The sequence below is a fragment of the Eublepharis macularius genome, chromosome 10 (genome assembly GCF_028583425.1).
Source record: "Eublepharis macularius isolate TG4126 chromosome 10, MPM_Emac_v1.0, whole genome shotgun sequence".
NCBI lineage: Eukaryota > Metazoa > Chordata > Lepidosauria > Squamata > Eublepharidae > Eublepharis > Eublepharis macularius.
Window position 1 is genome coordinate 76,897,118 of NC_072799.1, and position 26,481 is coordinate 76,923,598.

At 42.4% G+C, this 26,481-nt stretch overlaps 1 protein-coding gene across 2 annotated transcripts in view; it reads right to left on the reverse strand.

Moving 5' to 3' along the window:
• The window catches only part of IRF2 (interferon regulatory factor 2), a 59,988-nt gene extending 33,716 nt beyond the window's left edge, over positions 1 to 26,272 (reverse strand). Inside the window, exons 1-2 of one of the 2 annotated variants that reach the window (XM_054990444.1) lie at positions 26,030 to 26,272; positions 25,384 to 25,791 (exon numbers count right to left, since the gene is read on the reverse strand). The gene's annotated coding sequence lies outside the window, so the exon portion shown is untranslated. The remainder of the gene's footprint in view (positions 1 to 25,383; positions 25,792 to 26,029) is intronic. The other variant, XM_054990442.1, reaches the window with a different exon arrangement.
• Positions 26,273 to 26,481: the final 209 nt, after the last annotated feature.

Below are 26,481 nucleotides of genomic sequence, written 5' to 3' on the forward strand. Positions count from 1 at the left end.
CTGGAAAGAAAAAAACATTTTAAGGGGAACCACAGCAGTAACTGAATGAATGACATTTCTCTGCTCTGCTCTCCATACTAAGTCCTCTGCCTTTATTTTAAAGGAGCCTTCTGGTATGTGGGCAAACTGTAAAACTCTGCAGATAATACTCAGGGCTTTTTTTCTAGGAAAAGAGGTGGTGGAATTCAGGACTGCACAATGAAGTCACTTTGGGTCAGCTGGAACAAGGGGGGGGGTTAAAGTTTAAATCACCCTCAGCAAAAATGGTCACATAGCCGGTGGCCCCACCCCCTGATCTCCAGACAGGGGAGAGTTTAGATTGCTCAGTGCGTGAGGAGGACAATATAAACTCCCCTCTGTCTGGAGATCAGGGGGCGGGGCCACCAGCCATGTGACCATTTTCAAGAGGTGCCGGAACTTCGTTCCACTGCGTTCCAGCTGGAAAAAAGCCCTGGATATACTTTGCTAGAGAAATCAAAATTTGGAAAATATATACCAGGTCAGAGAGTTCCTCACCCTAAAGGAGGGTGAGGAACATACTGTTCTCTGTTCATTTTAAATTAACCAGTGGCAGCTAGAAAAGACATGTAAATGACTTCTTCCCCCCACAACAGGCATACTGTATTTCACAGCATATAGATTCCTTATGTAATGCATGAACCAGATCTTGAGTTATGTGACTGCCCCGAGGGATATATTTGTAACCAAAGCAATACTGTGTGAGCATTTCCCTCCTTAGACAAGTCGCAGCTTCCTGGTAAGAATTCCCATGACTGTGGCAGAAAGCTTCCAGCTGTCACCTTCTCAGGAACCGCTGCCAAAATGAAAGCAAGCAGAGTGATGAGCTTACAAACAACAGTTCTCCACACGAATGAGTTTTCCAAGGCAAGCGTGTTGCAGGCAGTCAAGGAGGCCCTAGGATGGAACCCTTTGGTAACAGATGAACCACCTCTAGAAGGCACAAGTTCTCCTGTAGCAAGCGGGAATCCAAAGGAAGCAGACACGTCCTCAATTATTCACTCCCCAGGCAGACAAAATCCCACCCACCCACAGCAGCTGTAACTTCCACCTTGGGAAATTTTCCATCAGCAATTTAAATGGGCCTCAATGAGTATTACTCAACTGCAGACTAAGCCAATTGTTTCCAGCTTTGCCCGTTGACCACAGGTCTTGGGCGCATCACTGGTAGAACATCTACTTTACATGGAGAAGGGCTCTGGGCAGCCACCTGAAGCCTAATCCATTGTGTTTCTGTTTATGGGCTAGAGATTTGTACTGTATTTTAAACGTGTTTTAATTAGTTATAATTGTAATATTTGTTAATTCTTACTCTTTATATATATACGATTCATATTTTTCTTCTAGATGAGCAGCTGTGTTAGTCAGTCTGCAGCAGTGGAAAAGAGCAAGAGTCCAGTAGCACCTATAAGACTAACAAAATTAGTGGTAGGGTATGAGCTTTCGTGAGCCACAGCTCACTTCTTCAGATATTTTTTCTTTTGATTATAATATCCTATAAACTCTCCCTACTGCATTTAAAAGGCACCCAGTCCCCAACATTCCCAATTAAAAGGACTGAGTAGTAGATTAGGTGATGTAGAGCTGCAGCCAGGGGGAATAAACAATTCTGTCCCTGAGAGACAAATAGTCTGATTCATGTCTTCTTCAAAAAAAAAACCTCTTCTAGAAACTTCTTACTAACTTTCTTTATTGGGCTGCACAGGCAGGATTTATATATACACACAGAAAATCAGAGAACAACAGCTGACAGACAGAGCACCTATTTATTCTGGACGCTCCGTTTCCCTTCTGCAGGACAGTACTGCAAATTATGCAGAGCTTAGATCCTTCCCTTGATTCATTCACTTCTGAAGAACTGAAGTCCCTTGTATTATATAAACAGAAACTCGGCAGCCAGCCAACTGTTTAGATTGGTGGTAGAATATAAGTTTCACACCCTGCTCCTGTTCCCCGTTCAAATGGAAAAGGAAGGGTGGGAAGTGAAGGCATATCATTCTGCTCTCTAAAAACTATGCACACGTTTGTAGTTACGCTTATGTTTAGGGTGCATGAAAGAATTTACTGCTCTTCAAATGCTTGGCTTTACAATCTTGGTAATGCTAATGTGAGTTGCAGGGCAAGGAGGCTGATCTGCTTTTGATGAGAAGACCCTTGACCTAGGCTACATGCCACTGATATTTCCTGTGCAAATGGTCCCATCTCTGATGCTAGTTTCAAATGGCCCATGAAAAAAGGTGCCATCTGCTCGTTGGAAGCTCACCTGGGGATGGATCTATATCTATATCTCACCAGGACAGCTTGCAAAATAAAAACAAAATCATTAAAAATCATTTTCAAAAGCTGATTAAATCAATACTTGTTTTACTTATTTAAACCATTTATATGCTACCTTTCTACCCTCAAAGGTGGTGAACATCAAGTCATTAGAACTTTTAAAACATGAAAACATTTAAAATTTACATATGAATATTTACCAATACAATAAAAATACAGACATATAAGTAAACACAATCAGGGAGGAGGGCCAATAAGAGTTTACTAGGGGTAAAGTCTTTGCCCACTGGTAGAAGACTATGACAGAGATTGTAATAACTTAAAACATGAAAGAACTAAAAACAACAACAAAGAAGTAAATAAAATGTTTAAAAAATAAAAATCCAAGTAGCGGCTTTTGTTATTTTTCTATATGCCTCTCAGAATAAAAATGCTGTCGAAGGTGAAGACAAAACTTGCCTGATGAGTTTTCCTAAGCAGGGAGTTCCAATAGGAAAACGTTGTTCTTGAGAATACCCCTGCCAGCCTCTTTTCTCGAGTACCAAGGTATCCAAAATAAAATTTCCCCTCAAGACTTTGATGCCTCCCTTAGTTAGGGCTTTTAAGGCTAGATTCACTACTTGAATTGTACCCGAAAATGAACTGGGACTCAGTGCCATTGTTTTAACCAGGGCTTTTTTTCTGGGAAAAGAGGTGGTGGAATTCAGTGGGTTGCCCTCGGAGAAAATGGTCACATGGCTGGTGGCCCCGCCCCCTGATCTCCAGACAGAGGGGAGTTTAACACGGAGGGCGATCTAAACTCCCCTCTGTCTGGAGATCCGGGGGCGGGGCCACCAGCCATGTGACCATTTTCAAGAGGTTCCGGAACTCCGTTCCACCGCATTCCAACTGAAAAAAAGCCCTGGTTGTAATTTTTATCTTTAATTTTGTGAAGAGGCAGCAGAGTCATGTTTTCTAAAAATAAATGCTTTATCCAACTGACCTCCAAAATTAAACTGGAGGCCGCCATTTGAGAAGAGTTACATTCTTCTAAGCCCATTTACTTCAGACGGCTGGTGCAACTCTGCTTAGGAGTTCATTGATCAGCTAGTACAGCTGCTGATCAGCTGGTACACACCATGCCAAAGTTGGTATAAACTACTTTTGACCAATGACATTACTTGAGATGGAATCTTGGAGCCATGTTGTGTGTTTGCTGTAAAAATGTGCACACTGCATGCCTGGACTAGCATTTGGGAAGCATATGCTCAGGGTTGACGACATATGACTAGCATTTTGCAACCAGAAAATTCATTCTCTATATTTAGAATGCAATTAGAATAAATTTTGCAAATCACCATTAAATCTTTGAATCTGACACTTTATTGCAGATGCAATGGAGAGCTGTGGTCAGTGAGCCTTCAATGGTTTGAATTTGCTTGTAATTGGCGTTCCTTAAAATAGGGCTGGTGCTTTCTTACATCCTGGAACAGCTCCAGCTTCTGACCAGACCCAAATTCTCTGAATCCTATAATTAGAACATAGATCCATGTGAGAGATTCTGTTTCGTTGCACTAGACACTTATGAATGTCAATGCATAGCAAAAGGTGGGGTTTCTTGTTATAAAACATGCCCTGTTGTTTAATTTCATAAAGTTCCCCTTTCTTTCTGTTAACTAAGACGCTGTTTCAAAGGTGTGCAGGCAAAGAATAACAGAACAAACCATGTGAGCCAAATCAAGAGCTCCCATTTCATTTGGCCTTGCAACATGCAACTTGGTACACCAAGTGTTCATTTGGAGAGTACTGTGTTAAAAATACTTTTTTGCCTAATGGCATGACCAAGGCTGTTATCAAACAGGATCCGCTAGGGGTGGGAAGGAGTCAGTTTTGACTAGTGTAGTCAAAGCTTTAGCTTTAATTTCCAATTTAATCTGGCAAACATACCTAGAACCTGGCAGTTATTCTTGTTTAAAGCACTAATATGAGGGATGCTGTGTTAGCTGGTTGTGACAGCAACACAATCCTCCTCGAATGGACACAGCTGAATAAAGTTAGGCAATCCATACATTTATGCAGACTAGCTGAAGATTACTGATATGGATGGTTGCCACTTGCCAGTGGGATATGCAACACCGCCACGAACTATATAAGGGTTTCCCCCATCTCTTCTTACTCAACTCTGCCAGAAATGCTACCAATAAGAATTATCACCAAAGGAAAATAAGCCACATAGTTGTTGTTCTGCTTAAGGTATGAAAGCTCCAAAAAAATACCTGAGAGGCAAATACGTATGCTTAAATTTTCAACCCAACTCAAAGCAAGAACACATGAAAACTGGAAATAAATATTACAGAAGGAAGAAAAGAAAAGCAACAAAGAGAAAAAAGAAACACTATGTTGCTAGTGAATTAACAGTTTAAAAAACAACCATCATGTGCCAAAACATCTGTATCATCACACTTGTTTCAACCAATCTCCAAACACAGCAGTAATGACAAAGAAGGAACTATTTATTTCTTTGTTAGAGTGTAAACTGGGATTAAGATGATATTGTGTCTCAGCCTCACCTACCTTTAAAGATTGTTGCTGGAAATGCTGTGAGAAACCATGTATATTGCCCTGAGAGCTTTGGAGCAAAGGCAAGGTGAAAATTAATTACTAGAGCACCCCAACCATTTCAGCAAATGTACTGTCAACTGAGAAAAAAACAGGGTAACTGCAGAACCAAGGTAAAAAGTCTAACCCAGTGCCAAATATAATTGGGCCCTATGCCAATGAATGTCATGCCATTCCTGTGGCTAACTGCAGTCACCAGATCATCACAAAAAGAAAAAAGCATTAGCTGTAAAACACTGTTACTGTTGACTCTATGACTGCGTGTGTGGGGAGGGGCAGAGACAAAGACGCTGAGCAGATACTGAGCAGATACAGCGTCACTGTCAACTACCGGAAGATGCAAGTGGAGCGGATTCCATCATGTCTTCACCTTAACTGCGTGGGAAGGCTATAAAGAGCGGCTAGGAAACTTTGGCTAATCTCACGATTAACTCAGGCCACCCACTAACTCTGACAGAAAAGTGTAGGAAAATAACAAATGTCTTTAAAACACAGCAAATAGTTGAAAGTGGTTTATGGTTTTCATTTTTTTTTACTTCCTAAGACTATTAATTTGTGATTGTTGACTTCTGAAAGGCAACTGAACCACAATGCTTGCTTCAAACACAGTGTCTTTGGTCTAAAGCAGTGGTCCCCAACCTTTTTGGCACCAGGGACCCGTTTTGTGGAAGACAATTTTTCCACCACCGGGGGTGGGGGGGGATGGTTTTGGGATGATACAATTGCGCACTTTATTTCTATTATTAATTATATAATGAAATAATTATACAACTCACCCAGAGGCATGATGGGAGTCAGTTTGCCGCTGCTGCCTGCCTCAGCGCCCAGCGAGCCGGGCGCTCCAGTGGCGTGGCAGGCTCCCCTTCCCACCCCTTCGCCAGCACTGGTGCAGCCGGGTTGCTAACAGGCCATGGACCAGTACTGGTCCGCAGCCCGGAGGTTGGGGACCATTGGTCTAAAGAAGAAAATCTATGCTAATGTCACAGAGCAAAGAGTCTCGCGGGGGCCTGTCGAATAAAGGCATCTGCTCCCAGGAGCCCTCTAGCTCCACAAACATCCCCCTTTCCCTCTTGCCCCCTTCCGCCCTGGAGCAGGCAAAAGCCTTATACTGACTGTCACCACTCTAATCTGGGAGTTTAAGTAGGGAAGGCCCAGAAAGGCCCCTCTTCCTCCAACTTTCCAAGCAGCACCTCTCTACTGGGGACAACCCCCGCTGAGCTAGAGATGTGAGAACCCAGGCAGAGTAAAACAAACTGTTTTATTTAACAAGATGGAGGGAATTGGGACGGATGACGACTTGTGAGCAACAGATACTTTTCAACAAGCAGGGCAAGTTTAATACATAAAGGAGCTAGCAAGAAAACAACAAAGCTTCCTAACATGGCTGACTGGTCCCCACAATACTTGGCTCTTCCTGGGTCGAACCCACCCTCCCTAACAGATCCTATTCTACTGTAGATGCATCTCTGTCAGGCAGTGCCAGCCAGAGAGCTTCTGGGAGAAAAACGTCTTTTCCCCTTCAAGGGGGCCTTATATTACTTTTCCCAAGGCCCAGCCTCCTCACTGATGATTGGCCTTCCTTTTCCAATTTTTCCTTAGTCCTATCCTAAAGTGGGGAAGAATCTTGGGAAATGTAGGCCTTCAAGGGAATTCACAATCAGGCTTACTGGAAATTTGCTCTAGGCCTCAGGCTTCCTTGAGGCCTACAGGCCCAGATTCATGACAGCTATTTATTCCGCAGTTCTGATATATTCCATGCAGTTCCAGTGACTTCCTACAGCCACTGTGCCCTCACAAGAGCAGAAGGAGCTGGAACTTCATGTTGGAACAAATGTTTTGTACACAGAAGGTGCCAAGTTCAATCCCTAGCATCTCCAAGTGTTAGGGAACATTGTTCTCTCTCTGAGACCCCAGAAAGCCACTGACAGTCTGGATAGACAATACTGAAACACTGTTAACCAATAGTCTGATTTGTTGTAAGACAACTACATAACAACAACAACAACAACAACAACAACAACAACAACAACAACAATTCATTGGTCATATTGTCGAAGGCTTTCACGGCCGGAGAACGATGGTTGTTGTGGGTTTTCCGGGCTGTATTGCCGTGGTCTTGGCATTGTAGTTCCTGATGTTTCACCAGCAGCTGTGGCTGGCATCTTCAGAGGTGTAGCACCAAAAGATAGAGATCTCTCAGTGTCACAGTGTGGAAAAGATGTGGCAGGTCATTTATACCTCTGAAGATGCCAGCCACAGCTGCTGGCGAAACGTCAGGAACTACAATGCCAAGACCACGGCAATACAGCCCGGAAAACCCACAACAACCATCAATTCATTGGTCATTGTGTAAAAAGTATAACTTGCCAGTATCAAAGAATTCATGGGAACATCAGGTGGGAAAGGTGCTAGAAAATTAACAAGTCAAGATCTTGTGATATGTCAGAATTCAAACTGATCAGAACGTTGAACATAATACACCAGACAAAACAGTCGTGGAAAATCGAAAAGTCTGGATAATCGACCTTGCAATTCCTGGGAATTCCAGAGTCGAAGAAAAAGAACAAGAAAAAATGATTAAATATAGAGATCTAGCAATAAAAACCACCCGACTATGGAAGAAGAATGCAACAGTAGTCCCCATTGTCATCGGGGCACTTCGAAACATCTCAAAAAACTTTGCAATTCATATGGAAAAACTGCAGCTTTCTGACATAACACCTACAGAACTCCAAAAGACGGCACTACTTGGAACAGCGTACATATTACGCCAATATCTGGTTGAAACTTGGGTCTCCAGTGGAAACTTGTATCAGCTTAGTAAGGCCAATCAATAATAACATGTGACCTCTGTTTATTGTTGATTGTGTTATTATTATTATTGTGTAGTAGTAGTAGTAGTAGTAGTAGTAGTAGTAGTAGTAGTAGTAGTAGTAGTAGTAGTAATAATAGATTTATATACTGCCTGTCAGGATGACTTAACACCCACTCAGAGCAGTTTACAAAGTATGTTATTGTTATCCTGAGGTGGGTGGGACTAAGAGAGCTCCTAGAAGCTGTGACTGATCCAAGGTCATTCAGCTGGCTTCAAGTGGAGGAGTGGGGAATCAAAAAACCCGGTTCTCCAGATTAGAGTCCTGCGCTCTTAACCACTACACCAACTGGTTCAGTATACACCAACATGTGCAAACTGGTTTTAGTAGATTCATTTGGAAGTCTAAACATCCATTTCAGGTGGTTGTCATACTGAATCTTTTCCCCTCAAAGAAGAAAACACACATTCAAGCCACTGTCACAGAAACACAATTTCATGTAGTGAATCAAACTAGCTGATTGATACTTTTATGAAATATGGTATGACATGTCTTTTCTGACAGTCCGTTCACAAAATACATTGTACTTATGGAAGGATACTCAGATACAAAGTACACTCACACCACATCAATTATGAAGACACAGATACAGGATTTCCCCTGAAATTATAGTTTTCCTCTGAAAATACATAGAAGCAAGAAACTGATCTTTTCCTACACACTCTTTAAATATAGATGACTAAGAAAAGCTGTGATTGAAATATGAATGTTTCTACTATAATTAAAACATGTTCGACAAACATTTTGTATTTTGATGTCTGTACATGAATGTAGTATATAACATGTAGTATCTATCATGGAATGTAGTATATATCATGGACAAGTAGTGCTAACTCCGCTATAAAGTAAAGTTCTATAAATCGTCATAAAATATGGAGGGGGCTCTTTTCAATGGGAAGAAGAAAACACATAAAATTTAAATCTATGGCTTGGATCCATTGAAGGGTTTCCTTGGAAGGAAGTGTTTTCCACCAGTGGAGTGTGCCTTACTCAGCTCCTTCTTACTCAGCTCCAACTGCTCTTGGGAGACAGAGGACACCCCAACAACAACATGAGGTTGCAGCCAGATGTCTGTAAACATGTAGTTCAAATGCATTGGGAAGCTTTAGCATCTGCTGTGCAACCTACTGAGTTCACAGGCTTGGTTATCTCCCTAGGCATTATAAATGTTCACAGGGAGACCCATAACAGAAACAGAAATTTATTTGCTTCATGAAATGCTCCTCAGGCCTTAGACCTGTCTCACTCACCATTCACTGAGGTTCATCTTATATAAGGTATAACTCTACAATTTTTTTCAGTTATCCACCCCTACTTCCCATTTTACCGCACAATACAGACTTCCAAAGCAGTCAGGCCCAGTAATAACAGGATTATGTTTCTTATAACAAGGGTTCAGAGTGTAAGCATTTCAGTCCTGGATTTCTAGCCAGCACCAACCTCCCTATCAACGCTTAGTACATAAAAAAGGATTAATGAGCTCTTAAAAGAACATTGCCTTTGTTCCACTAAGTGATGTTGTATAAGAACTGGGATATGTTTTCTTTTTGAACAGGAACCTGGAAAAGTCCACAACACGTTTGACTGGCATTCACCTGCAAAATATGTTTGACTGCAAGATATCTGATGAACGGTGATACAATCTTGCTCAGTTGTAATTGAACTTGCTATTCATACCTAATTTTGTTTATGTAAAAGCGTTGTCTGTAATCAGACGCAAAGGCTATTTGTACAATCCTGTAAAAGTACGTGACAATGTTTGATTAAAGAGTTTGTTTTATTAGACGGGTGGGGCCGTTCTAGGTATTCTGTTCATAGCTAAATTCTCCTGTTCTGAAAACCGATCGAATCAGAGCAAATTACAGATCTCTCCTTAGAAAACCTGTGTCTAAACAGATGGGTGGAAATCTAATTATGGTCTCTTTTGAGACTGGAGTCCCCCCCGCTCCCTCTGTAAGTACCCAAAATTTCCCAAGTGTAAATGTTTAACTGTTGAATATGTCTCTCTCTGTTTGAACTTGCTCATTTAAGTTCTGATTCTTAAGTCTTGCTGCACCGTTGAGCTGCAAAGGTGAACACACCAAGAGCACCTGAGTCATGCCAAAATACCCCAAAAGGCATAAAGAAAACATACATTTCTTGGCAACTGCAAAACATAAAAAAAGAAGCAGCTGTGAAAAAGGAAATTACAGTCTGTTTCCAACGAAGATCAGGGTTGCAGAGGCAGGCAATGGCAAACCACCTCTGTTAGTCTCTTGCTATGAAAACCCCACCAGGGGTTGCCATAAGACAACTATAACTTGAGGGCAGGATTTCATTTTTTAACTACTGCAAGGAGTTCAAAGAGCACAGAATTTTACTAGAAATGTCTGAGAAATAATGGGGAAAAAACCTCTAAAAACTATTTTTTAATTTTGGAATGAGTAAAATACTTTTAAAGGCAATATTTTATTCACTCAAAATCCTTGCCATTGTCCCCTCGCCCTTCTGCTGCCTTTCTCATTTTGTCCTCCTGCCACCACCACTGCCTCTTGTTCTACTTGCTGCCATTTTTCTCTCCCTGCCACCTCCTCTTCAACCTTACCACCTTTCCCCCTTGCCGCCATCTCTTTCCTGATAAGTCTTCCTTTCCCTGTCTTCACAGCTGTTTCTACACTACATTGGAAAGTTCCACCATTTGGGGGGGAAGGGGTTAAAACCCCTCCCTCCCTTTTTTCCCCACCTGTCAGTTTTTTCTGCAATCCTAGGGGCTGCTCCAAATTTGGGGGGGGGGGGAATCCCCCTATCTATACATAGCCCCTCTTGTGAAAATATTTTGATCTGCACTCTGGGGCCATCTTCAGAATTAGATCTCTAGAAATATACAACATATTTTTAAGGATATGTTTACTGTACCATGACCTACACAATATAAGCTAAAGGATCATAAGAGAACAGACGTTAACTGTTGCATCATGACGGAGGGCATCTGTTGCCAGAGCAATGCACCAAAGTATGATGTCAGGCCAACAGTGGCAGTGTAACATAGGCAGGGGAAGTAGGTAAAGGGTAACGGTAGTTTGCTGTGCAAGCACGGAGTCATTACTGACTCATGGGGGGACATCGCATCATGACGTTTTCTTGGCAGACTTTTTACGGGGTGGTTTGCCGTTGCCTTCCGCAGGGCAGGGGAGATCTATCTTTAAAAATCCTTGGGATTTTGTTGTGACCACATGCTACAAACGTTCCATTTTAATATGATGTTGCTGATATCTCATACAATTGCAGACAAGTTCCTAAACCAACACGTAGCACATTCCTTGATCCCAGGTCCAGACTTTCAAGAATATTCACCTGTCCAGCAAGAAGACAAAAGTAATGACTACTGAGGAATTACACAATTTTAAAGTTGACAATGAGGAAATTGAAATTGTTCCAAGATTTTCTATTCCTTGGCTCACTCATCAACCAAAAGGGAGACTGCAATGAAGAAATCAGAAGACGACTAAGAGTTGGAAGAGCAGCTGTGACGGAGATAGAGAAGATTCATAAAGATGTCTCTCTGGGAACCAAGTTCAAGATAATCCAAACTATGGTATTCCCCATTGCCATGTATGGATGTGAAAGTTGTACGGTAAAGAAAGCTGACAGGAAGAAAATTGATTCATTTGAAATGGGGTGCTGGAGGAGTTTTGTGGATACCATGGACAGCCAAAAAGACAAATAAGTGGGCAAAAGATCAAATCAAGCCTGTATTCTCCTTAGAAGATAAAATGACAAGACTAAAGCTATTGCACTTTGATCACATCATGAGAAGACAAGATTCTTTGGAAAAGTTAATAATGCTAGGAAAAGTGGAAGGCAGTAGGAAAAGAGAAAGCCCTAAAACGAGATGGCTTGACTCAATAAAAGAAGCCGCATCCTCCAGTTTGCAGGATCTGAGCAAGTCTGTTAATGATAGGATGTTTTGGAGGTCTTTCATTCATAGGGTCACCGTAGGTCAGAGGCGACTTGCCAGTACATAGCATACATACACACTTGTCCACGTTTAAAGCCTGCAACACTTTTGCCACTTAAATCCAATGCAAGGGCAAATAGGTCCTGACTTCCAGGCTCAGCAATGGCTCATTTGGTGCCCATTTGGATTCATTGTGATTTGACCTAGGAAGGAGACCCAAAACTGGCACAAGGAAAAGAATGGTCTCCTCATGGTGGCAGTCGGATCCCCCACTGCTAATCCTGTGAGCGACTTACTTTGTTCAGCAGCTCATACGGTACTGAAGCCCGTTTTTCAAGGTGCCAAGCAATTTTAGGCAATTACAAAAATATGAAAAGTCAGCCAGAGTTGAACATTCAGTATAATACAATAAATACTAGTCCAAGTATATGTGTGAAGAAATGCAGTTTCTTTCTACTTATTTCCTTGCAGGTGCGCAGAAGAAGGGTGCTCTAGAAAGAAACCGCTGCTGCCAGGTGAGTATTAGAAAACAATGTCTCATCTCTTTGTCTCTTTTCTTTTGCAGGCAGAACCAAAAACAGAGGGAGGAAAAATCCTCAAGGACCCAATAAGAGTCCGGCTAATTTTACATGTGTTTCATACAAGGACTTCTTCAGGGGTTGTATCCCCAATCTACCATACATAGAAACTTCATTTTTTCACACACATACTTGGAATAATATGTATTGTATTATACTGAATGTACAACTCTGGCCGACTTTTCATATTTTTGTAATTTCTATTTATTGTGGAATGTGGACACACTGTAAGATGTTTTGTAAGAACTTTTTAATGATATTTACATATTCAGTATGTACATTAGCACTTAGCCACCTTGCACTTTAAATATATTTATACTGGACTAATATTTATACAAACATCTTATTCTGTTGAGACTGATTTTTGATTCCCGTGCTTGTGGCTTACCACCTTTTGTTTCAGGTTGTTTCAGATTCCAGGGGAGCCTCTGTAGTTTGGATTTCTGAGCAATTTTAGGCTGCAAACCAACCCCATTGACTTCAATAGGACAACACCAATGTAAGTTGCTTGTGATTGCAACTGGCAAATTACTACTAGTAATTGTATTTATGTATTTGTAATGTAGTATCCTTTTAATTTTGTTTTTCTTTTTTTGTAAGTGGATAACTTGAATTGTTGATATATGCCAATAAAGGCTAACTTGAACTTGAACTACTAGTGGAAGCTTAATTACTTAATGCTAGTGTCACATAGATGACAGCAGACAGGAGAAAAGCAAAAGGCTGCCACTGTATTTTGCAAAACTACCCCTAAAGTTTAATCTTGAACTTCTTCAGAAACATATGCAGCTGCCAAGGGGAATTTTGCCTGAGAAGGTGTGCTGGACTTTCTCATAATAAAGCAAATGTACTGAGAACATATCTTATTATACCATTATGGCCATCTCATTGTTACTGGCTATTCTGTCAGTGGGGATTTTTGTATACAGAGGTTTCTTCATTTTGGGGGCTGTTCAGCAAGGACTGCAATACTACTTGGTAAGTTTAGGAATGTGTGGCTGGTTACCATGGAGCACATGGGTTGTGATCTATTGCCCTCTGAAGGGTACAGACTAGAGCATCCAACTCCATAATGAAAACATAGTGTTTGGGACATAACAAACATCTTACAATTTCTATTACACAAAATGCCAATGCAGCCTTACCAGATGGAAGTTGAGATTGAAAGTGATGACTTACATAGGGCTGTAAATTACATCTTAAGTATACATGCATAGAAGCTCTTTTGAAATTAATGGGAAAGGAAAATGAGAAAAAACTTACAGGAAAAGACATGGTGATCTAGGTCTTTCAAGCTGCATAACTTCAAAACTATATCCACTAGACCAAACAGACATTACTGGATTATCACCATAGGAATCTGGTATGTAACATTTCCTGACAAGAAACCAGGTCACCATTTTTTGTTTGCTTGCTTGCATTAAAGACAAGTTTCTAAATTTCATGAAAAGCTGACTAGTTCTTCTCCACGCTCAGCCTCTACAACCTGACTGTGCTTATTCTCCACATTGTTTCCTCTTTCAACATCCTTCAGACTTTACCAAAGAGCTCCTAATGTTCCTTTTAAATAAATTAAATTGCAAGTAAAATGCAATGCGTTATCTGCATCGTTACTTTGGATTTCAAAACCTTATTTGCTTTAATACGGAATCTAGTCAGGATGCAAAGAATACCATGGTGACAAGCAACTCAAGAGGCTTTGGACACTGTGCTCTTTCATGGGAATGCAGGATCCCTGCTCCCACCCAATTCCACATGGCAAAAAGCCTGTGAATGACAAGGAATCATTTAACAGCAGTTTGTGACACTGCATTGATGGCAGTCAGACTAAACAAGTCGAAAGCCACTGGGAATGCTCAAAAGCATGGGCGAGTCTAATGCATCTCTTTGGATTCTGGCTTTCTGTTTTCTTTTTGCACACAGCTCACATTGCCAGAGTGCCATAGGCAGCTCTGCGACTTATGGCATCAAGACAAAAATGCTCTCAAACAGAAAATAAAACTGCTCAAAAGGAGTTTTTTTAAAAAAAGTATTCCTTACTACAGTAGCAGGCACTGTAAAAAACCAAAGTAACTGAGGCTGAATGTTACTATAAAGAACATCAACAACATGCTGGGAGCACAGTTTGTTCTTCTTTGAACACTAGAAGAATGAGTCATACTTGTCCATCAGTGTCCTGGGCTGTGCTCCTAAAAGCATTTGTGCTGCTAATGCAAAATAGACAGCAGTGCAGTTTTGACGATGCAAGCAGTTCTAGAACTGTGGCTTGGCAATCCAATCCTCCAAATGTCCGACTGGTAAAAGTCACACTCAATGGAGTAAGAGCTCTGTTGGCAGCGGCGTCTAGGGATCAGTATTTCCCAGTGTGCAAACTCATTCCAATTGGAACACGGAGTCTCTATTTATTTTTAGTTTATTTTAGAATATTTATATATGGCCTAAAGATGCAATCTGATGCACACTGGAAACCAGTCCCACTGAAATCAGCATGGCTTACTCTTGCCTATTCATGTATAGGATTAGGTTGCATGAATCTCTGTAGATGCTTATTAAATAAAATGACCAGGCCTTTACTCCCTTCTTCTGCACTAGGGATTTTTTTTTCAAAAGATCACTAATTCTGCTAATGCCAGTTGAACTGATGATAGAAACAAGCCAAGCAATGACTAGATAAAAGTGGTCGCCACTGATTTCCCATCTGCTTCTGTCTTCATACCATGTTATGTGCCATTAAACTGTGTAGTGCAACGGTTAAAGAGCTGGACAAAGATCTAGAAGAGTCATGTTGGAATCCCCACCCTGCCATGGAAGCTTGCTGGGTAAGCTTGGGGCAGTCATACTCCCTCAGCCTAACCTACCCCACAGAATTTTGAAAATTAAAGATATGATGGTCCAGGGAAACAACAGGGTTTTTGGGGGGGGGGGGTTAGGGCTTTCCCTCCAATCTTCCCAACAAAACACTGGAAATTTTGAGGGACCACTGGAAGGAAAAAAAAGTCTATGAAATATTTTCTCTTCTAGATTAAGTAAAATGCTTCTTAAGGCAAGGTTTTTACACTCAAAATGTATATCATGAAAAATGTTTGAGGATTTTTTGAATTTTTCCAATGGAAAAACTGGGAAATTTGGGGGAACGCTGAAAAAAACCCATTATGGACAGTATACTACAGACAGATACAACATTTTTGTTTAAATGTAAATAATTTTGGCAACAATTAATATGCTATAATATGTTCAAAAATGATATATTATCACAGAGATGAGTATTTTCAATGTTCTAAACTTTAGCTCAGTATTCAAACATGCAAGCAGTCCTACCTACTTTTGATTCTATGAAAGTCTCTGTCCAAATCATAAATTGTTTACTACAGAATTTATATTCCACCTTCAACTTTTATTTTTCCTACCACTCAGATGGCAAAAAATCAAGATACACGCACTATGACAGCATAGAACGCAGCAGTTTGCAACTCTTTCTAATATTATATAAACATGTTTCCTATAGGGAAAAAATCCCATAAATATTCCAAATAATACAATTTTATATGCTAATTAAGTTATAAATGATGGATTTTATGTTGTTGAATCAGTAAAAGTTTGAGTTTGATAGGAAAGCATTGCATTCATTTCAATTTTTCAATTTCCTCACATTTCTGTTATTTTCTGGGGAAGGGGGGGAAGGGAATTCCTCTCCACACCATGGCTTCATAATTTCCAGACATTACATCTCTCTAGTGACTCACAAGTAGTGAGAATAATGTAGCGGAGAGGAGAATGAGGTAAGCTGCTCTGGGTCTCTACTGAGGAGAAATGCAGGCTACAAATGAGGTAAATAAACAAATAAATAGGCCTCAGAGCAAGGGCCCGTTCAAACTGGTGTGAACTTCTCTCCACATATGTGTATGCCCAATAGTCAGATTGATTAAAGGTTCTTCCTGGAATGTAATGATTGAGTGTGTCCCAAGTTTAATCAAAATGGGAGAGCAGAAAAACAGCACAACCTATGACACATCCCCATCTAATAATTCTGAATCTGTTCAATCGATGAGATTATCTACGAGCCAAAACACATGAGAAGAAATACCTAGGTTCAGCACGTGTTCTCTTACCTCAAGGTTTGCCGGGATCTGTAGGCGTCCTGGAAGCTTAAAGTTTAGCATTTACAGAGCAGCAGGAAGGGAAATACAGGCGCCTTCCTGCTGCTCTGTAAATGCTAAACTTGTTCTCTTACCTCAAGGTTTGTTGGGAAGTGTAGGCGTCCTGGAAGCTTAAAGGTCAGCATTTACAGAGCAGCAGGAAGGGGAAGGGAAATGCAGGCGCCTGTATTTCCCTTCCTGCTGCTCTGTAAATGCTAAACTTTAAGCTTCCAGGACACCTACAGATCCCGGCAAACCTTGAGGTAAGAGAACACGTGCTGAACCTGGGTATTTCTTCTCGTGTGTTTTGGCTCTCCTACAGCTTCTACTAACTGACACAGAGCCCCATTCTACCATGGAAACTCACTGGGTAACCTTGGGCCAGTCACACTCACTCAGCCTAACGGACCTCACAGGGTTGTTCTTATGAGGGTAAAATCGGGTGGGTGGGTGATGTTGTAAACCAATTTTGGTCCCCACTGCGGAGATGAGCTGGGTATAAATATCTAAATAAACTTGGGGCAGGGCAAGAAAGAGCTGCAAATTACACTGTGGCCAAGGCCTGCATGATAGGACTTACCAAGTTAAACATGGCCCATCAGCCAAGTATTTTTGGCCTAATTGTAGTTATTTATTTTCACCATTCATATTCTATATTTGAATCCAGTGTCTGATTCGTGAGATCATTCAGAGTAAAACAATGAAAGACATACAATCTCAGGAAAAAAATTAAAACCACATAACCAGAAAGGGCCATTAAAAAAAAAACACAGCCAGTAGTTTTGGCAGCATCAAGTAAAATTGGAGCTACAGTTAGCAATAGATAACATCAGGGCTTTTTTTCTGGGAAAAGAGGTGGTGGAACTCAGTGGGTTGCCCTCGGAGAAAATGGTCACATGGCTGGTGGCCCCGCCCCCTGATCTCCAGGCAGAGGGGAGTTTAGATTGCCCTCTGCGAATCTCAACTCCCCTCTGTCTGGAGATCAGGGGGCGGGGCCACCAGCCATGTGACCATTTTCAAGAGGTTCCGGAACTCCGTTCCACCGCGTTCCAGCTGGAAAAAAGCCCTGGATAACATTGGACAAGAAGCATAAAAATACCAGCAGGATATCCTTAAAAGGTAAACAGCAGGAAGAAAAATAAAACACTACAATCCCATATTGTTTTTGTTGTCACAGGCAGGCAGCAAAAATTCAACTCCCTGGCGCATGGATAGAGAATTCAAGCTTGGTCTTTACCAAATCAGGCAAGCTGGTTAGATGGAAACCAGCCTGTCTGGCAGCAGCCCTTTGCTGCAGACTTAACAGTACAGTTCTGAAACACAGTCATCACCAGACAGACTAGTCTAAGCTTCAGCAAAGCGATTTTTAACCTGGAATATCCCCCCGCTTTAGTACAAGCTACAGAAGAACTCAAAAAACTTGTGAGCTTCACTTCCTTGCGTCCTGGGAATCTGGGTCAGACATGGGAAACTATTTTTGATCAGGGCATTTCTTAAGCATGTGACTGAGAATTTGAAGCACTTTTTTCCAGATCGTAAGATTGACTTACAGACACTTTGCCATGAGACATTATCACTTTGAAGCACATCTGGCATCAACAACTGTCCTTTATATATGCATAGGCTAACCTCTATATATTCCACGACTGCACTGAGTAAAGTCAGAATTTGGTACTAGGCACAATCCAGTATCTTAAGAACCTCTGTCTTTGTTTTTTTAAAACACACAAGTCATCTATCAATAACATTAAACCCATTTTAATCAATACACATAAAGGGGGAGCAGCCTATATGAAATTGCCAACTTGTGTGTGTAAAGTGTGTGCACATATACCCTGTGATTGTGAATATAGCTTGTTCTCGTGTCTGAAAAAGGGAGCTCTGACTCTTGAAAGCTTACACTGAAAACCTTGTGGGTCTCTAAGGTGACAGCGGACTTAAATTCTGCTGTTCTGCAGACCAACAGAGCTACCCACCTAGCTTTTTGAAATGTTTCTGACAATGGGAAAGGAGCCTACAAGCACATGTAGGCAGAGGGTGGGGCCAGCATGCTATTTCCCTTCTACAAGTGTTGATTTCAACAGGCGTGACATTTATAGAGAGCTATACAACACTTTTGCTGGCTGGGAGCCCCTGCCTCTTGATCATGATCAAGAAGACCGTTTCCTCCTTTTCCAACGTGTTCCTGAGCTCTCCCTTTGTATTCAAAATGGGGACTAGCGCTAAGCCAGGATTCCAGTTATTGATAGGTGAAGACCACATTGATTAAAACTCCACAGAATAGCATCCAACAGTGAGATCCATATATGATATTGTCTTTACTGTGTTTTCCACTCTGATTTTTTCCCCCTTTCAGTTCCCTGGAAAAATTTAGCCACACCCACATAAAAAGCTTTGGGGTGAAATATCTAAGGACTAGACATTCTGCTTTGGGCCAAAATAAAACAACGTACTACCCTTTTTCATTTTGTTTAAGCAAACTTCTAGGCCTAATGTTTATAAAACGTGTCAGCACTGCTTGTAGAAACGGGAAGAGTGTCTGATTAAAATTTCCAATGGACGGAAACAACAGAAAGCTTCAATATCTTACTGCTTTTTGTAGTATGTGGTGGTTTCTGGTTTCTATGGATTTTGTTAGGAAAATTCTCTTTTTTCAGGTGTTAGATATAGTCTATAGTGACCATAATCCATTGAGAGTCACTTCTGGCTGCAGAGTAGAATCACCTCGGTTATCTGGTAATCTCAACAGTAATGTTTTAATTTATAAGAGACCTAAATGGTCAGTTCGTATGCAGAATTCAATTGCTGAAGTCTTGAAAAACAAGGTTGTTTTATACAGGAATCTTTGAGTTCCAAACAAAAAGATTTTGATGTGATTGAATATTACGATAAAATTGACCAACGTTTAAAATCTCTGTTACTGTGTAAGGAACCAGCTACGTCTTCATGTCCCTTTAGAAATTCTTGGTTTGATGGGGAGTGCTTGCGGTTGAAAAGATATCTAATGAAATGTGTAAGGGTCACAAGGAAACAGGACCAGAGTTCCCTAAGGATGGCAAGTAGGGCCGAAAGTCAGTACAAGGAGTTATTAAAGGGAAAAAAAACAGGAATTTGCTACTCGTTTTTGGGCTGAGCTCCAAGAAGCAGTGATTAACAAAAACGAAAGCAGATTTTGGACACTGGTGACAGCTGGTTTTGAGAGTGAATCTATGGGCTCAGAATCCCTTATTCAGTTTGACTCTTCGTATAATCATTTTTTGACGATGTACAGCTGTGAGTACGGGAACACGATTTTATGCGATTTATTACCAAGCATGCCGAATTGGCCCCCTGTGTCAGAATCTGAAGTGAGATCCTTGGTGGAATCTTTGCCAAGAGGTAAATCCCCAGGAGAGGACCTGATTTTAGCAGAATGTTTTAAAACGCATAACGATTGGTGGGTCCCTCTGTTGACAAAACTTTTTTGTCAAATTAATGACACGGGTAACTTCCTAAAGCTTGGACTACAAGCATTGTGGTTCCGATTTATAAGAAAGGCGATAGGATCAACCCTGATAATTTTAGGCCGATTAGCTTATTGTCCATTGCTTCTAAATTGTATATTAAATATTTGAAAAACAAATTAGAGGACAGTGTTACTGAGAACAACTTAACTCATCCCCTGCAGATAGAGTTTACAAAAGGGCACTCTACAATTGAACATTGTCAAACATTATATTTGTTGGCTGTGGATGCAATTAGAGGCCCAACAAAAGTACTTTATGTGGCCTTTACAGACCTGGCCTCGGCTTCTGATTCTCTTGACAGGGATAAATTATGGAGGAAACTGATAAAACTTAATATTGATCCCAGGTTGGTCTACTTGATAACTCAACTGCATAGTAACACTATTGTTAAGGTTAAAGTTGGAAAGGAAGGTGTGTTAACCAATGATATTCCAGTACAGAAGGGGGTAAAGCAAGGTTCTATCTTGGCTCCTACCCTGTTTAATCTGTATATTAATGACATAGTATATAGTTGTGAGGGCATGGAATTTATGCCCCCGGCAATGGGTTAAACTAAGGTACCAATAACGTTATATGCAGATGACATGGTTTTATTGTCACTGACCAAAACTGGCCTGAGAAGGCTATTGGACAGAGTGGGTCAGTATTGTAAAGAAGAAGGCCTCTGTATAAATTATGCCAAGTCCAAGGTAATGGTTTTTAGGAAGCCCCCTAGGAAGTCAGTTCAGAGAATTTTAGGTGTACAGATCGAACAGATCGAATATTTAGGAATAACATCTTCAGAAACTCTCTCATGGTGGCCTCATTTAACACTGCTAAAGTCTGCTTCTATGAAGACTGTGGGGGCGGTAGTGACATTTTTCTTTTCCAAGGGAGGTGGTATGGTTGATCCTGTTATCAAGCTGTTTTGAGAGAAAGGCGATCCCCAGTTTGTTTTACGGGATTGAAATATGGGGCTGGGAAGAAAAGATTCTGGATCAATTGGGAACAATTCAAAATTACTTTATGAGATGGATCCTTGTGTTGCCAAAGGGTTCTCCAGTTGCACTAATGAGGGCTGAGCTTGGTATTCCTTCTCTGAAAGTTAGGGCAAATTTTAGAGTTCTATCTTACTGGAAGAAAAATCTAGAGTGTCATCAGGATTCACTGGGAGGCCAAAGTTTCTGTTCTCTTTTGAATCATGTTAAAACCTATAAGGAACATTTGGGATTTATACAGTCCAAGTATGTAATACCGAATGACCTGATCAGATCTAATAGATCAGGTCATGAGCTGAAGGATTGAGTCTTTAAAATGGATGGGAATATAGATAGATATGCAATTGTTCAATCTAAAGTGGCCCCTTCTTTCACATTTTTAAAAAAGATCATACTAGGTCACGATACCTTAGGACCTTAACAACAATGAAATTAAGGATGGCCTTTACCAGCTTAAGATTTCAAGCTATGCCTTCTGCAGTATGTATGGGCCACATTTAAATATTCCCGCCCCTCTACAACTTTGTTTGTGTGGTATAGGAGGAGTAGATGATTTGATTCAATATGTCCTGAGATGCCCTCTCCTTTTGGACCCCAGAAACAAATTTATTTCTATTATTTTGTCCTCGCAGGAAGGGGTTTTAGATATGGAAAAAGTATTTTTGTTAGCTGATGAGGACTCTTATGTTTCTAAGAGAGTTGCTTTGTATGCATTAGCGGCAAGAAAGATTAGATTGAAAATGTATGGTATAATAGTACAATTGTGTTGTGAATATGTTTTAATCTGGTTCTGACCCGGTCTGGCTGTCTTTTGTATTACGGTGTATTAAACTGTTATGACCTATGGTCGATACAATAAACTACAACTACTACTACTACTACTACTACTGCTTTTTGCCCTGCTCTCTGACCAGCAGAAGCAAATTTATTTATTCATTTATTCATTTCATTTGTATTTTGCTCATCCTTCCATTCTGCATGGATCAACCTGCTTAACTTTTCCAGTGAACTTTTCCACATATCTCAGAATGATACACATCAAGCCAATCGATGATGGACATCAAGCCAATTCATATCATTTATACAAACTGCACAATATAGCTTTGCCTGGCAGAGAATTAAGATTGCCCCGGTATAGAACTTTTATTTTATGTTTTTACTGAAGAGTCTTAGTATTTGCCTATTCCCCTAAATTTCTTTTAAAATGGTCAATCTTCAGTACAAGCACAACTTCTACCCCAATGAATGCCAAGTCATACCTAGGCCCAAAGCAATAATAGATACATCTGATGAAGAGAACTTGATTCTCGAAAGCTTATGCTACAATAAAATAAAATTGGTTAGTCTTAAAGGTGCTACTGGACTCTTTTTGATTTTGCTACTACAGACTAACACGGCTAACTCCTCTGGATCTATATACAGTATGCGTAATTCAGAATTGTCTGAAGAAGGGAGCTCTGACTCTTGAATGCTTACTCTGAAAATCTTGTTGGTCTCTAAAGTGCCACTGGACTCAAATCCTATTGTTCAGAATTGTAGTGCCCAAATTTGCTTTACACAGGTTATTATGAGAAATGGCTTGGTTGGGCTTATGCCTGCATTGTTACTGAGCAGTTATAATCATCATCATCATCGATTTATATACCGCCCTTCAGGACAACTTAATGCCCACTCAGTGTGGTTTACAAAGTATGTTATTATTAGGGATGTCTTAGATCCCAGAGTCAAAGGCAGGCCCTTTTCCTAGGAATGATCCCACAGCAATAGATCAAAATAATAGAAAAAGAAAAATTATAGCTTCATCTCTTGCCTATGACTTGAGGGCACTCCCCACTACCAGAATAGATTACAGACATACCAAATGCATCTTCGGCAGGCCAGGCAGCTTGCTCCCTATCTCTCGACCTATGACCTGGAAACAGTGATCCATGCAACGAACATCTCCTGACTGGATTACTGTACTCGCTCTACGCAGGGCTTCCCTTGAGTCTGACCCGGAAATTACAGCGGGTCCAGAACGCTGCTGCCCATGTCCTGATGGGTGTGCCTTTCAGGACACATGTAACTCCAGTGCTGCAGCAGCTACACCGGCTTCCCATGGCGTTCCAGATCAGGTTCAAGGTTTGAGTATTAACCTATAAAGCCCTAAATGGACTTGGACCAGCTTACCTGAGGGACCGTCTCTTCCCATTTACTCCCTGGAGGGTGCTGAGATCAGCTGGTAAGCACCTACTGGGGTCCCTGGCTCCAGCAAGGCTCGACTGCCCTCAGCCAGGGCCAGGGCCTTTTTGGTCCTGGCTCCAACCTGGTTGAACTCTGTCTGAGGACTCCCAGGCCCACCAAGATCTTGTCTCCTTCAGGCGGGCGTGTAAGATGGAGATCTTCCGCCAGGCGTATGGTTGAGGGCATCAGGGATTCCATCAAATGAGCCTCTTTCCCAGTCTCCCCTACGTCTGTAAGGGGGTATTGACTATCTACCCCTCATATATGAGCAACCATGCATGGTTAAGCAGCACTGTCACCTCCATCAGATGCTATATGGTTTTTATATGGCGAGCAGATGTTTTATTAGAAGCCTGAGTTAAATTATTGTGATTTTATCTCTGTATATTTTTATTGTTGTGACCCGCCCTGAGCCTGCTTGCGGGGAGGGTGGGATATAAATATAATAATTTTTTAAAAAGGGACTTTGTTATTTCAGATTAGGTGACAATTTGACACAAATAAAAATCAAGTTTCAAAAAGATCATAAAACAGAATATCCAGAACCATCGTTAAGTTACAACTGCGCACAAGCCAGGAAAAGCACGATATTTCACTTTGGGCAGCATTAGCCTTCTCAACCAGTATCACCTCTTGATCGATGCTGCCCAGGAACTTTTCTGGCTCTGTTGGGTGCACTGTTTCTTTCTACAACTGACTGCTAGAGTGGTAGCATTCACTGACTTTTTATCACTCTACTGTAAGCATTAAACAAACAAAAAAGCCATAATGTAGCATGTGAAATTTTACATGTACATGCCTCCATGCCAGCACACAAATGCCTCTACACATGTCACTGGCAGCTGGAAATTACCATAGGAAGTGGCTTGAAGAGGTTCTTGAAGAGGTTGGCCCTTAGAAGTGACATAACCTGAACTAAGAGATCCTTATTCTACATTAATTAATCATGATTAAAAGGCACAATGTGTGTGCATGTGTGTGCTTTTGTAACTTTCTAGATTTCTGTTCTCTCCTGCCTACACTGGGAGTATCATGACCAGGAAAGGATGCAGGCTTACTGAATGAATAGTTGTATCAGAGGCATAGTTTGCTGCAGCAAAAATAAACAGGATACCTGTAACACCTTAAAGACTTAGCAAAACTTTTACTCCAGTATACATTTTAATGGACTAAAGACCAACTTCTTCAGAAATCCATGAGTAGCTCCTCATTAGGTATACACTATATGAAAGAGATATAAAAAAATAAACATGGATAAAAGGGCTATGAAATGCAAGTAACTAAAGGAAGGAACATAATGCTGCAACTTTCAAATTAACCAAGAAATACACAAAGGCCATTCATTTCTCTGTAAAGGGAAGACACATTTTTCTTGATGACATTTGAATTTCACATCATTATATTTCGCCCTGCATGTCACAGCCTCTTAAGTCCCGCTGGCTGTAACCCTATATAACCCCTCTATAAAACGACAGCACGTTGCATTTCAAGAAACGGGCCTCAGCCCACAAAAGCTTATAGGTATATATATGGCCATAGGCCTTTACCCATTAAAACATATTTACCTCCCTAAGATTTTGAAAAGCTTGTACTGAATTGAAAATACCAGACCTTTCAAAGGCGACTAGACTTCCTGTTTGCTTTCAGCGGTATCTGGTAACCTTTCTATTCTAAGCACAAGAACACTGGGCGAGTAAAGCGACCCCAACCGCGTCGCTCCCCTCCCCTCCTCCCCCTCACAGACCCCTCCAGTCCTTCCTGGAACAAAATGTATACAGGCTCGCGCTCCCCCCGCCCCCCCTAAAATCATCCAGCGGCGCGCTCGATGGCGGCCAATCCGCGTCCCCATTGGCCCCGCGCAGGGCCACGTCACACTGTGACCTGGGGGGAGGCAAGGCAAGGCAGCGAGCTTGGGGCGGTGGGGGGCGAAGGGAGGGGAGCCTAGGCGGCGCCCCCTCCCCGGCCGCTCCTGAGAGGCGGAAGGGCCGCGGCGCCTCCCCTCCAGCCCAAGCCCGCTCGCCGCTTTCTCCTTTGCACAGGGAGCGGCAGGCGAGGCTTGGACGGCTGCGGCCCCCGCTGCCCTTCGCCGGCGAGCGCCCTGCAGCTCCTTCGCCACCGCCCAGCCCCAGGCCCACTGCAGCGCAGGAGGGGAAGGGAAGGGAGGGAGAAGGCGCGCGGCGGTGCCTCCAGGGCCTGGGGCGGCCGGCGGGGGCGAGGGGACTGGCAGGGGCCCCGGCCTCTCGGGTCACACAATACGCACCAGGCTCCACCAGAGCTGGGCCGGCCGCCTCGCGGGCTCCCCCGGCCGCCCAGGCTGCTGACCCGCCGCCTGCGAGCACCGCCGCCTCGCGCGCCAGGCCGGGGTCGAAGACAACAAGTGTCCAGGCCGGCGACGCCATCCGCGCGGCCAGCTGGAGAAAGTTGCTGCGCCCCGGAGACTCGCCCGTGGCTTTGTTGGGCGCCGGGGGCGTTTGGCGTCCCCCAAGTCCGGCTTGATTCGCCTTTACGGCCCCCCAGCCAAATCCGGGAGAGGCTCGCTGCCCGCCTTTGTTTCTGTGGAAGGGGGTTTTCCTCACTCCCGCGGCCCCGAAATAAACGTCCAAGGCCCCCAAACCGGGAGACACACTCCGGGAGCAACACGCCCTCCCGGCCGATCCCTTTGCCGTCGCTGCAAATCCAAAAGTGAAATTAAAAGCCTCGCTTTCTCTTACCAGTAGCTGCACCTCAAAATCATATGACCCACAACGCGCCGGCCTTTTATTTTTGTTTTCGACCAGAGGCGTCTGTTTTGCTGGGCTGCAAAGGTGTCACGCGCAGGGGGCAAATGCAACCCCCCAAAAAACAAGCCCCAAAGCCCGGGAGACAATACACTTTAAAAAATAGGAGTAATTGTTTGGGTACCTTACCAACAAGTTTGTTTCAGGGTATTAACGTAATTCCTCAAGGTTATCACGGTTGCCAAGAGACGCCAAATGGAAAGGAAAACCAGGCGCCTGAATCAATCCGCAGGAACAAAACTAAAAGTGACTCCCCTCCTCTTGCTTTGGGCTGCGACGAGCCCAGATCGAAAGCAAAACAAGGAAAGGAAACCGCGCGGCGCTGAACCTTGGAAAGCCCCCCTTCCCTCCTCCGCCGCTTCCAGGCCTGTTTGTGCGGCGGGCGGGCGGGCGGGCGAGGGGAGGCGCGGGCGGGCGGCAGGGAGAGGTGCGGAAGTTTGCCGCAGCCTTTCATTGGCAGCCTCGGCCGCTTTCATCATTTCTCAGAAAAGTCGATTTCATTTTCACTTCCCTCCAGCGGCGGCGGCGGCGCGGTGTGGAAAGCGGGGGCCGAGCGAGGGGGCCGAGGCGGAAGCCGAGGT